General features: G+C 39.3%; 1 non-coding gene across 1 annotated transcript; it reads left to right on the forward strand.

Moving 5' to 3' along the window:
* The first annotated feature begins 2,367 nt into the window (after nt 1-2,367).
* Nucleotides 2,368-2,471, forward strand: LOC112799541 (small nucleolar RNA R71). The gene has a single exon (XR_003201115.1). It is a non-coding gene; the product is annotated as a small nucleolar RNA R71 (small nucleolar RNA).
* Nucleotides 2,472-9,612: the final 7,141 nt, after the last annotated feature.

A 9,612-nucleotide genomic window follows, 5' to 3' on the forward strand; every position in this document is an offset into this window, starting at 1 on the left:
AGATTGAATACAATTTGATAAGATTTGGGGATGCCTTCAGGCACACCAAACTCAGAGACCAATTGTATTTTATATGCAATGTTTAGTGCACCTTATCAACAGTTGTCCTGAGGATTCAAGTTCATGCATAAGAAACCATGCTTTATTAAATGCAGAGCAAAACAATAAAGAGTAAGGATACTAAAACATGGGTTGCCTCCCATGAAGCGCTTCTTTAACGTCACTAGCTTGACGGTTATCCCTTGTTAGGGTGGATTGTAGTGCTTGATGTCTTCTCCTCTCACTACGAAAACGTCCCCATTTGATTCCTTTATGACTTCCAAATGTTCCATAGAAAGAACTTTGTTGATTGTGAACACTTGGGGGAGCTGGGAAGGAATGGGTTTGAGGCCAGGTGGGATTGGCAGATAATGACTTGATATCACTTCATCTCCCGGAGAGAAACCTTCAGTGGGAATTTTCTTGTTTCTCCACCCTCTTGGCACTTTCTTTACAATTCTTCCCTCTCTCTTGAGGACTTCTTCATTGACTCTTATGCCAGGAGGTTCCTTCTTATCTGTTTCTTTTAATTCTTGTGGTTTTAACTCTTGCAAATCTTGTTTGCCTTCCAAGGACTGTTTTAGAGTTTCAGTTGCTGGATTGCTTTCCTCCAAACAGAGATGGCTACTATCATCCTTAGGCTTTTCAGATTCTGGTTCAGGCTCAGATGCAGGTTTGAAAACATGGAAAATGAGCTGTTCATCATGTATTCTCAAAATTAGCTCTCCTTGTTCTACATCTATGAGCGCTCTAGCAGTGGCTAGAAATGGCCTTCCCAGAATGATAGGGTGTAGGTAGCTTTCCTCCATGTCCAAAATGACAAAGTCTGTGGGGAAGAAATAATTTTCCACTTTCACCAGCACATTCTCAACTACCCCTTCAGCTTGCTTTTGAGTTTTGTCAGCCAGTTGTATGATTACATCAGTGGATATTACCTCATTCAGTTGTAGCCTCTTCATAAGAGTCAGAGGCATCACATTTATGCTAGCTCCTAGATCACAGAATCCTCTGTCAATTTTTGTTTCCCCTATGATGCAAGGGATATGGAAACTTCCTGGGTCTGTTTTCTTAGAGACTATGTCCTTCTTGATGAGTGCACTGCATTCCTTGTTCATTATTACAGTTTGTCCTCCCTTCAAAACTCTTTTCTTGCTCAGCAATTCTTTCAAATACTTGATATGTGTAGGCATCTGCTGGAGGATATCAAGAAAAGGAATATTGATATGGAGAGACTTAAATGTCTCTAGGAACCTTGAATATGTTTTCCCTTTTTCACCTCCTCCTAACCTCTGAGGAAATGGTGCTTTTGGTTGGTATGTTTCCAGCGTGCCTTCCTTTTGCATATCCTTAGCTTACTCCGTTTCACTTTCCTGCTTAGCTTCTTCCACACTTTCTTTCAAGATTTCTGGCTCCTTTTCTGAGGGTCTGATTCCTTCTTCTTCTGAGACTTCCTTCAATGTGGTGATGGCCTTGCATTCTTCCCATCTCATTCCCTTTTGTTTCCCTTTAGGATTCTTTTCTGTGTCACTAGGGAACACTGCAGTTGACTTAGGGGCCTGTTGAGAAAGTTCTCCTACTCGAGCCTCCATCCACTTGAGTTTTTCGCCATGGTTCCTTAAGGTCGATCTCACATCATCCCTAAAGCTTTTCAACTCACTTATGTCCTGACCCATGTTTACTAACCTTCCTTCTATCCTGTTTAATTGATCTTGAAATTGTTGGTGCGGATCGGATTGGGCAGATTGGTTATTTTGGCCATGATATGGTGGTTGGGAGTAAGTGTTTTGTGTGGCTTGGTATGATCTTTGGTTGGAGTTTTGGTATGTGGAATTGTTATGTTGGTTGTGGTTGTAAGGTTTGTGGTTTTGTGGTTGGCTTTGCTGGTTTCCCCACCCAAAATTTGGGTGGTTTTTCCATCCTGGGTTGTAAGTATTGGAATGTGGATCATATGATTGCCTTTGTTGGTTTCCCACATAGTTGGCCTCTTCCCAATCACCTCCTTCAGTGCTTACTTCCTCTTGATCTTGTGTGTGTATTGCAGTCACTTGCTTTGTGTCCAATTTCCTGGTGAGCTCTGCTAGTTGCTTGGCAAACACCTTATTTTGTGCTAGAATTGTATCAACATGGTTCAGCTCCATGACTCCCTTAGTGTTGTGTCTCTCTGAAGCATAGTAGTATTCATTCTCAGCAACTGTCTCAATCACTTCAATGGCTTCTTCCACAATCTTTTTCCTGTTCAATGAACCTCCTGATGAATGGTCTACAGCCTTCCTTGATTCATAAGAAAGTCCATCATAGAAAATATGCAATTGCACCCAGTTAGGGAACATGTTTGATGGGCATTTCCTTGTCAACTCTTTGAACCTCTCCCATGCCTCGTAGAGGGTCTCACCATCCTGTTGTCTAAAAGTCTGAACCTCAGATCGAAGCCTATTGACCTTTTGTGGAGGGTAGAAACGTGCCAGAAACTTACTTTCCACCTCATCCCAGGTTGTTAGGCTGTCCCTTGGGAATGATTCCAGCCACTTAGCTGCCTTGTCCCTAAGTGAAAATGGGAACAAGAGTAGTTTGTAGGCATCTTCCTGGACTCCATTGGACTTCACTGTGTCACAAATTCTCAGGAATTTTGTGAGATGTAGGTTTGGATCTTCATTAGCACTCCCACCAAATGAACAATGATCCTCCACCAGTGATATTAGCTGTGGTTTGAGTTCAAAATTGTTGGCCTGAATGGGTGGTTTCTGAATGCTACTACCACAATTCCCAGAGGTTGGGTTTATGTATGAACCAAGAACCCTCCTCTCAGGAATGGCATTGTTTCCATCAGCCCCCTCATGGTTGTGAACTTCTCTATCCATGTTGAGATCTAGAGCTTCCTCAAAATTGTCCTCAGATTCTCCTTCAGATTCTTCTTCTCTCAGTACTCTCTTCCCTCTTGCTTCCCTTCTAAGTCTATGAAGGGTCCTCTCTGGTTCGGTATATGGAGGAGTTGATGTCTCTCCTCTCCTACCTGTCATACAAGAACACACCACAAGCAACAAACAAGTTGAATACTCTTGGTTAATGGAAGAGTATGGTCAGAGCCGTTGAGGAATTAATTCAAATAGTTAGTGGGTCAGTGAGTTAGTTGCTTGAAATGAAAGGCAATAGAAAGAAAAAGCAAATAACAGAGTGCAGAAATTAAAATTCAACAAATAACTGAATTAACAAAACAAGAAAATGCTCAATCTAGTTAACTTCCAATTTGAGAATTGTCAATCGAAAACCAATCCCCGGCAACGGCGCCATAAACTTGATCTAGCATAACTTGATATGCTACGATTTAGGAAATTGCACGATCGGCAAAAATTCCTTCCGGCAAGTGCACCGGTTATCGTCAAGTAAAAACTCACAATAGAGTGAGGTCGAATCCCACAAGGATTGGTTGAGTGAGCAATTCGAATTAGAAGTGTGTTCTAGTTGAGCGGAATCAAGATTTAGATGAGACTTGCGGAATGTAAAATTGCATGAATTAAAGAGCGAGAAACTAAATTGCTGGAATTAAATGGGATGGGGGTGATTGCATAAATTTAAATTGCTGAATGTAAAGAGAAAGTGTAGATCAGAAATGGGGAGTTCATTGGGTGTTAGGAGATATTGAGATCTCCGAATCAAAACATTTTTATCTCTTCCTCAACCAATGCATTCATTGAATTTTGCATGGCAATCTTATATGATTGGATCCCAATCCCTTGGCTCACCAATTCTCTCTAAAAACAAACAAATTCCCAATCCCTTGGTTTAAATGTTCATAAGAAGAGATGATGCTCGATCACTGATTATACCACACAGTTTCATGAACCACAATTTGGTAGGATTACATGTCACAATATCCATCCAAACCCCAATCCAATTCACTGTGAGAAAGCTTCTCTAGCATGAATCCTCCATTCCTTTCCCAAGGTTCCGAAGGATTCCAATTATGGGTAGTTTCTTTCCCAAGACAACTACCCAATGGAATTATATCGAGAAGCTTTCTAACAAAATTCAAGAGAAAAGATTGAAGAAGAAGATAAAAACTATTATTGGTTCATTGAATTACAATAGAGCTCCCTAACCCAATGAAAGGGGTTTAGTGAATCATAGCTCTGAATTCAATTACAAAAGTATGAAAATTCCAAAGTGTCAAAAAGTAAAGTTCCTACTAACTTCAATTCTATCCTATTTATACACTTTCTAAATTGAGCTTCTGTTGTGATTCTTGGGCTTTGAGGTCTTTCCCTGATTTCCTTTTTGCTTTGGGTTTATGATCCATAATCCTGATGAGGCTGTGATCTAACTCTGTAACATTCATTGAGCAAACTTAGTGATAAACAAGTAATGACACAAGACTCAACAAATTGAAGTTCCAGACTCATCAATTCTTCAGGCCCAATCCCATAAACATGATATTCAATTGGGTTTCATACCATAATAGGTTTAAGTTAATATTTGTGCTCAAATGCTAACTTAAACCTCAATATAATTGGCCCAGAAACCCTTTCAAAGAGTGGCGTTTAAGTTGAAGTTTAAGTTTCAGTTTAAGGTTAAACTGAAACTTAAACGTGGAATTGGAAGAAAGCAACCCAGGAGGGTAATTAATCGAACACGTTTAAGCTTCAGTTTAAGGTTAAACTGAAGCTTAAACGTGGAAATGAAAATTGCAACCCTGGAGGCAATCCTGGTCGAACACGTTTAAGCTCCAGTTTGAGGTCAAACTGGAGCTTAAACGTGGAAATGAGAAGGCAACCCTAGAGGAGCAAAAACGCCGAACACGTTTAAGCTCCAGTTTGAGGTCAAACTGGAGCTTAAACTTGGAAATGGCTTCCTGGTGCATAATATGGCTCGAACACGTTTAACCTCCAGTTTAAGGTCAAAATGGAGGTTAAACGTGGAAACACTCCCTTGGTGCCATTCTCATTCTGGCGTTTAACCTTCAGTTTAAGGTTAAACTGGAGGTTAAACGCCAGTTTCCTCTTTTCTCAGCTTTCATGATTCTGGCGTTTAACCTTCAGTTTAACCTTAAACTGAAGGTTAAACGCCACTTTCAGCTTTTGGTGCATTTCTTATTCTGGCGTTTAACTTCCACTTTAAGGTCAAACTGGAGGTTAAACGCCATTTTTAGCATTATATGGCACATGTGATCTTCAAGCTTCCTTTATTGATTTTGTTGCTTCCTTGCCTAGCCTCTTCTTCCCTGAAATCATCCACACAATTGCATCAAAGTCTTGCAAAATTTCATGAGAATTCTTCCATTCATAGCATTCAAGTAATATAACTAAAAACTCATGGAATTTGCATCAAAATTACACTGTTTGGATGATTCATTACTTTGTTGTTCATTTAACCATTCTTGGTTACTTTAAGCTCAAGAAAATGCATAAAACAACTAAAACTAACAGAAAAATGCTAGTGAAACTAGCCTAAGCTGCCTTGGCATCAGTTTTATTTCAAATAAAATTGACATATGGTTGCATTCTAAGTTTGGTGTTGCTATGCAACAAAATTTGGTTCAATGTTTACTAGATACTTGCATCAATTCCAAGTGAGAGTGTCACACTAAGTTTGGTGTACCACTTATTTCTTTTATGCAATGTATCATGCACACCATCCTATGTTTGCAATCACAATGTTTCTGTTTCTCTGTGCCTTGATGGTTACTCTTAATCTTGCTTGCCTAAACACATATGCTACTGATATTCTTTTGTACGAGACATTCATGATCCATTTTAGACCCCACCACCATTGTTCTAATTGTTGCTTGAGGAAGAGCAAGCATTTTGATTTGGTATGGGAAGGAGAAGAATGGGAGGAAAATGACAACAATAGAGAAGATGGACTACAAGGTTGTAAAGTTCCTTTTCCTCTCATTTGTTTCCAGCACTATAATTTGCATGATTGTCTTTATCTTCTCTGTATGCATGTGTGGTATGAATAAGCATAGCTTGAATTTTGATTTGTAACATGTTGCTGTGGCATTATGACTACCAACTTAAGTTTGTGAGTTCAAAAGCGGTAAAGCATCATGATCATAAACAAACAAGGAATTAAAGAAGATTTTAGCATGTGCATACAAGTATTGGAAAGCTAGTATGATTAATTGTTGCTCAATTGCATTGGATTTTATTGAATTGAAGTTTTTCATCTAGTATATTTTGTGAAATCTTTTAAAATCATGAAAACCTTGAAGAAGCAAATACAATTAAAGCAAGAAAAGACAAAGGGAAGGAATGAGAAAGCTGAAGGCTCTGAGTACCAATGGCAATTTATTTGCTAAGTGCTTGTGGTGTTTATGTATCAAGCCAAATGCTTGAAAACAAAACACTTAGAAGTCAAGGCTAGGCTCAAGTGCAAAAGCACTCCCTCAAAGCTCAAGGCTCTGAGCATCAATAATTAGAGAGTCAAGAAAAGAAAAGAAAAATGAGCTTAATGAAGTCCTCTAATTAAATGCTTGTGGTGCTTATGTATCAAGTGGTAATACTTGAAAACAAAGCATTTAGAAGTCGTAGCTTTGTTATTAACTCATGGGGCAAAGCACCCAAAAGGAGAAGCTAAAAAAAAAATCAAAAGCTTGTTTCAAGGAAGAATTATAAGAAAAAGATTTCATAAATTGAGTTAGATGGAAGCATCAATCACTTACATTTCTTTTGTGATTGAAGCATGCATAGAAAACTAGCTTACCATGAACATTGAGTTGCTATTCTTCTTACCTTGGGTTGTCAATCTTTATTGCATGATTCTTTTCTTGCTTGGGGACAAGCAAGATTTAAGTTTGGTGTTGTGATGACATGTCATCATATACCTATTTTTCTATGCTTTTTCATACAAGAAATTGATGATTTGTGCTTAAATATTGAATGCTTTTGTACTTAAATGATATATTTTCTTGATATTTTAATTTTATAAATCTTGTAGAAAATAAGAAGAAAAAGAAGCAAAGAAGCACAAAAAAAGAAGAAAAAAAGAGCTTTGGGGTACACTTTGAATTTGGGGTACACTTTGGAGCCCCATGACCAAATCAAAGAAGGAAGCAGCCAGCACGCACACTGCCCTGCTCTTGCCAAGGGCAGGGCAGAATCGTGATGCAAAGTGAGGTTGGAAGCAAGAATTTTCGCTAAGGTAAAATCTGGGCGCTCACAGCATGACCATGCCTCCTTCAAAGGGCTATAACTTGAGCTACAGACGTCCAATTGATGTGCTTCCAGTTGCGTTGGAAAGCTGACATTCAGAGCTTTCCAACGATATATAGCAATCCATATTTGGCGTACAATTCAGGCAGGAACGAAAGGCATCTTTAAGGGCCATGAGGAAGCAAGAAACTAGGCCTTACTTTGGTGCCAAGAAAACCAAGGAAAAGAAGTAGCGTGTGCATCCACCAAGTTTCGAACTTGGAACTTCACTTTTGGAAACACTGCCCTGCCCTCCGCGAGGGCAGGGCAGCATTTTGGTGATGCACACACACGCACCATTCTGGCGCACCAAGGGAAGGCTCGGCAGCATCATTCTGGCGCACAGGCATCACTCGGCAGCACCAACAGCACGCACGGGCACCATTCTGGCGCACCAAAAAGTTCTGCCCTGCCCTCCGCGAGGGCAAGGCAGCATCCTGCAGCACCAACACGCACCACACACACGCACGAGGGCCACACACACCATTTTCTGCCCTGCCCTCCACAAGGGCAGGGCAGCCTCCTGGGAGCAACATGGGCCAAAATTCAACAAAAATTTCATTTAAATTCAATTCCTCTCCAAATTGAATCAAGGCCAACCAAACCCATTTCTCCTCAAATCCAAAGCAAGCAAAGCCCACATCATCACTCAAAGGCACATGGATCAATTAAATTAGGATTTTCATTTTTGTAATTTGTTTTAATTTCATTTTCATTTTATTTTGTAAAGCCTATATAAGGCATCATTTCCATCTTTGTGGGGAGGCGGCTCCATTAGAAAGCTCTCTTAGTTTTCATTTTCATTTTGGATCTTGGGTAGAGAATTGATGAACTTCTGTTTCAATTCCACCTTGAGATCTCTTGTTAATCTTTCTGCATAATTCAAAATTCATTTGCTGTTTTAAATCTTCTTTTTCTGCAACTTTAGCTTTTCTGTTTTGGATCTTGAATTGAGGTTGAAGAGCTCCATTGATTCAAATTCTAAGAATCATCTTCCACTCTTCCTCTCAATTGATCTAAGGATTGGGTTTTAATCCTCTCTGCTATTTTTAAACCTCAGTTTCTTTTGCAATATATTTTCTGACTGAGCAAAGGAGAATTGAGATCCAGATTTGCTTCTTGAGTTCATTGCTCTTCTTGGATCCTCAAATCCTCTTTTAGATTTTACAATTGAGCTAAGTTTCTTTCTATCTTGCTCTTCAAGCAATTTTTCATCTCTGTTTGAATCTGCTGCACTTACTACATCTTTTACTTCTTTGCTTGATTGCATTTTACATTTTCTTATTGAAGTTTTAAATTTCCTGCACCCAATCCCCTTTACATTTCCTGCAATTTACATTTCTTGTCATTTAAATTTCTGCAATTTACATTGTTTGTTCTTTAAGCTTCTTGCCTATTTACATTCTGTCATTTACAATTCTTGTCAATTTACTTTCTGTTGGCTACACTTCATCCAAATTTACTTCAATGTTAGCTTGACTAAACTAATCACCCACTAAAATTGCTTGATCCATCAATCCCTGTGGGATCGACCTCACTCTAAGTGAGTTATTACTACTTGATGCGACCCGGTACACTTGCCGGTTGGATTTGTGTGTTGGAAATTCATTTTTCCACAAAAACACCATCAAGTTTTTGGCGCCGTTGCCGGGATTGATTAGATCAACAATGATTAAGTGGGTTTCTTGTTCCAGTACTTGCTTAGGGACAAGCAAGCTTTAAGTTTGGTGTTGTGATGCCAGGGCATTTTGGCCAGTTTCACTAACCTTTTCTTTACTGTTTTTAGGTAATTTCATGCATTTTCTTAGGAAATAAGTTAGTTTTGGGCAGATATTCACTCATACCTTGATTCAAGTATACATTGTGCATTTTACATCATTTCATGAGGATTTTGCATGATTTTAATGACAAAATTGTATATTGCATTACCCATGACTTGGACTAGAAGTTTGATGCACTCTATTGCTTGATTTCAGGAACAAAAGGAGCAAGGAATGGGCGGTAACTTGCAAAGTTAAGGAGAAAAGTGATTGCCAAAAACACTCTCAAAAGCCATCAATGCCCACGTTAAAGAGTCATGTTAACTAAGTTAACGCGAACTCTAACGTGGAGAAGAGAAGTTGAGCCAACGTTAGTGACACTCAACATTGTCACTAACATTGGCAATTGCTCACAAATGGCCACGTTAGAAGCCACGTTAACCTAGTTAACGTGGCCTCTAACGTTAAAGGGGGAAGAGAAGCCAACGTTAGTGACACTCAAAATTGTCACTAACGTTGGCCTAAGGTGAAAAGAGCCACGTTAACTCCCACATTAAATTGGTTAATGTGGGAGCTAACGTAAGAGATGGAGAGTTGTCGACAACGTTAGTGACACTCAACATTGT

This window comes from Arachis hypogaea, chromosome 4 (genome assembly GCF_003086295.3).
Source record: "Arachis hypogaea cultivar Tifrunner chromosome 4, arahy.Tifrunner.gnm2.J5K5, whole genome shotgun sequence".
Classification (NCBI taxonomy): domain Eukaryota; kingdom Viridiplantae; phylum Streptophyta; class Magnoliopsida; order Fabales; family Fabaceae; genus Arachis; species Arachis hypogaea.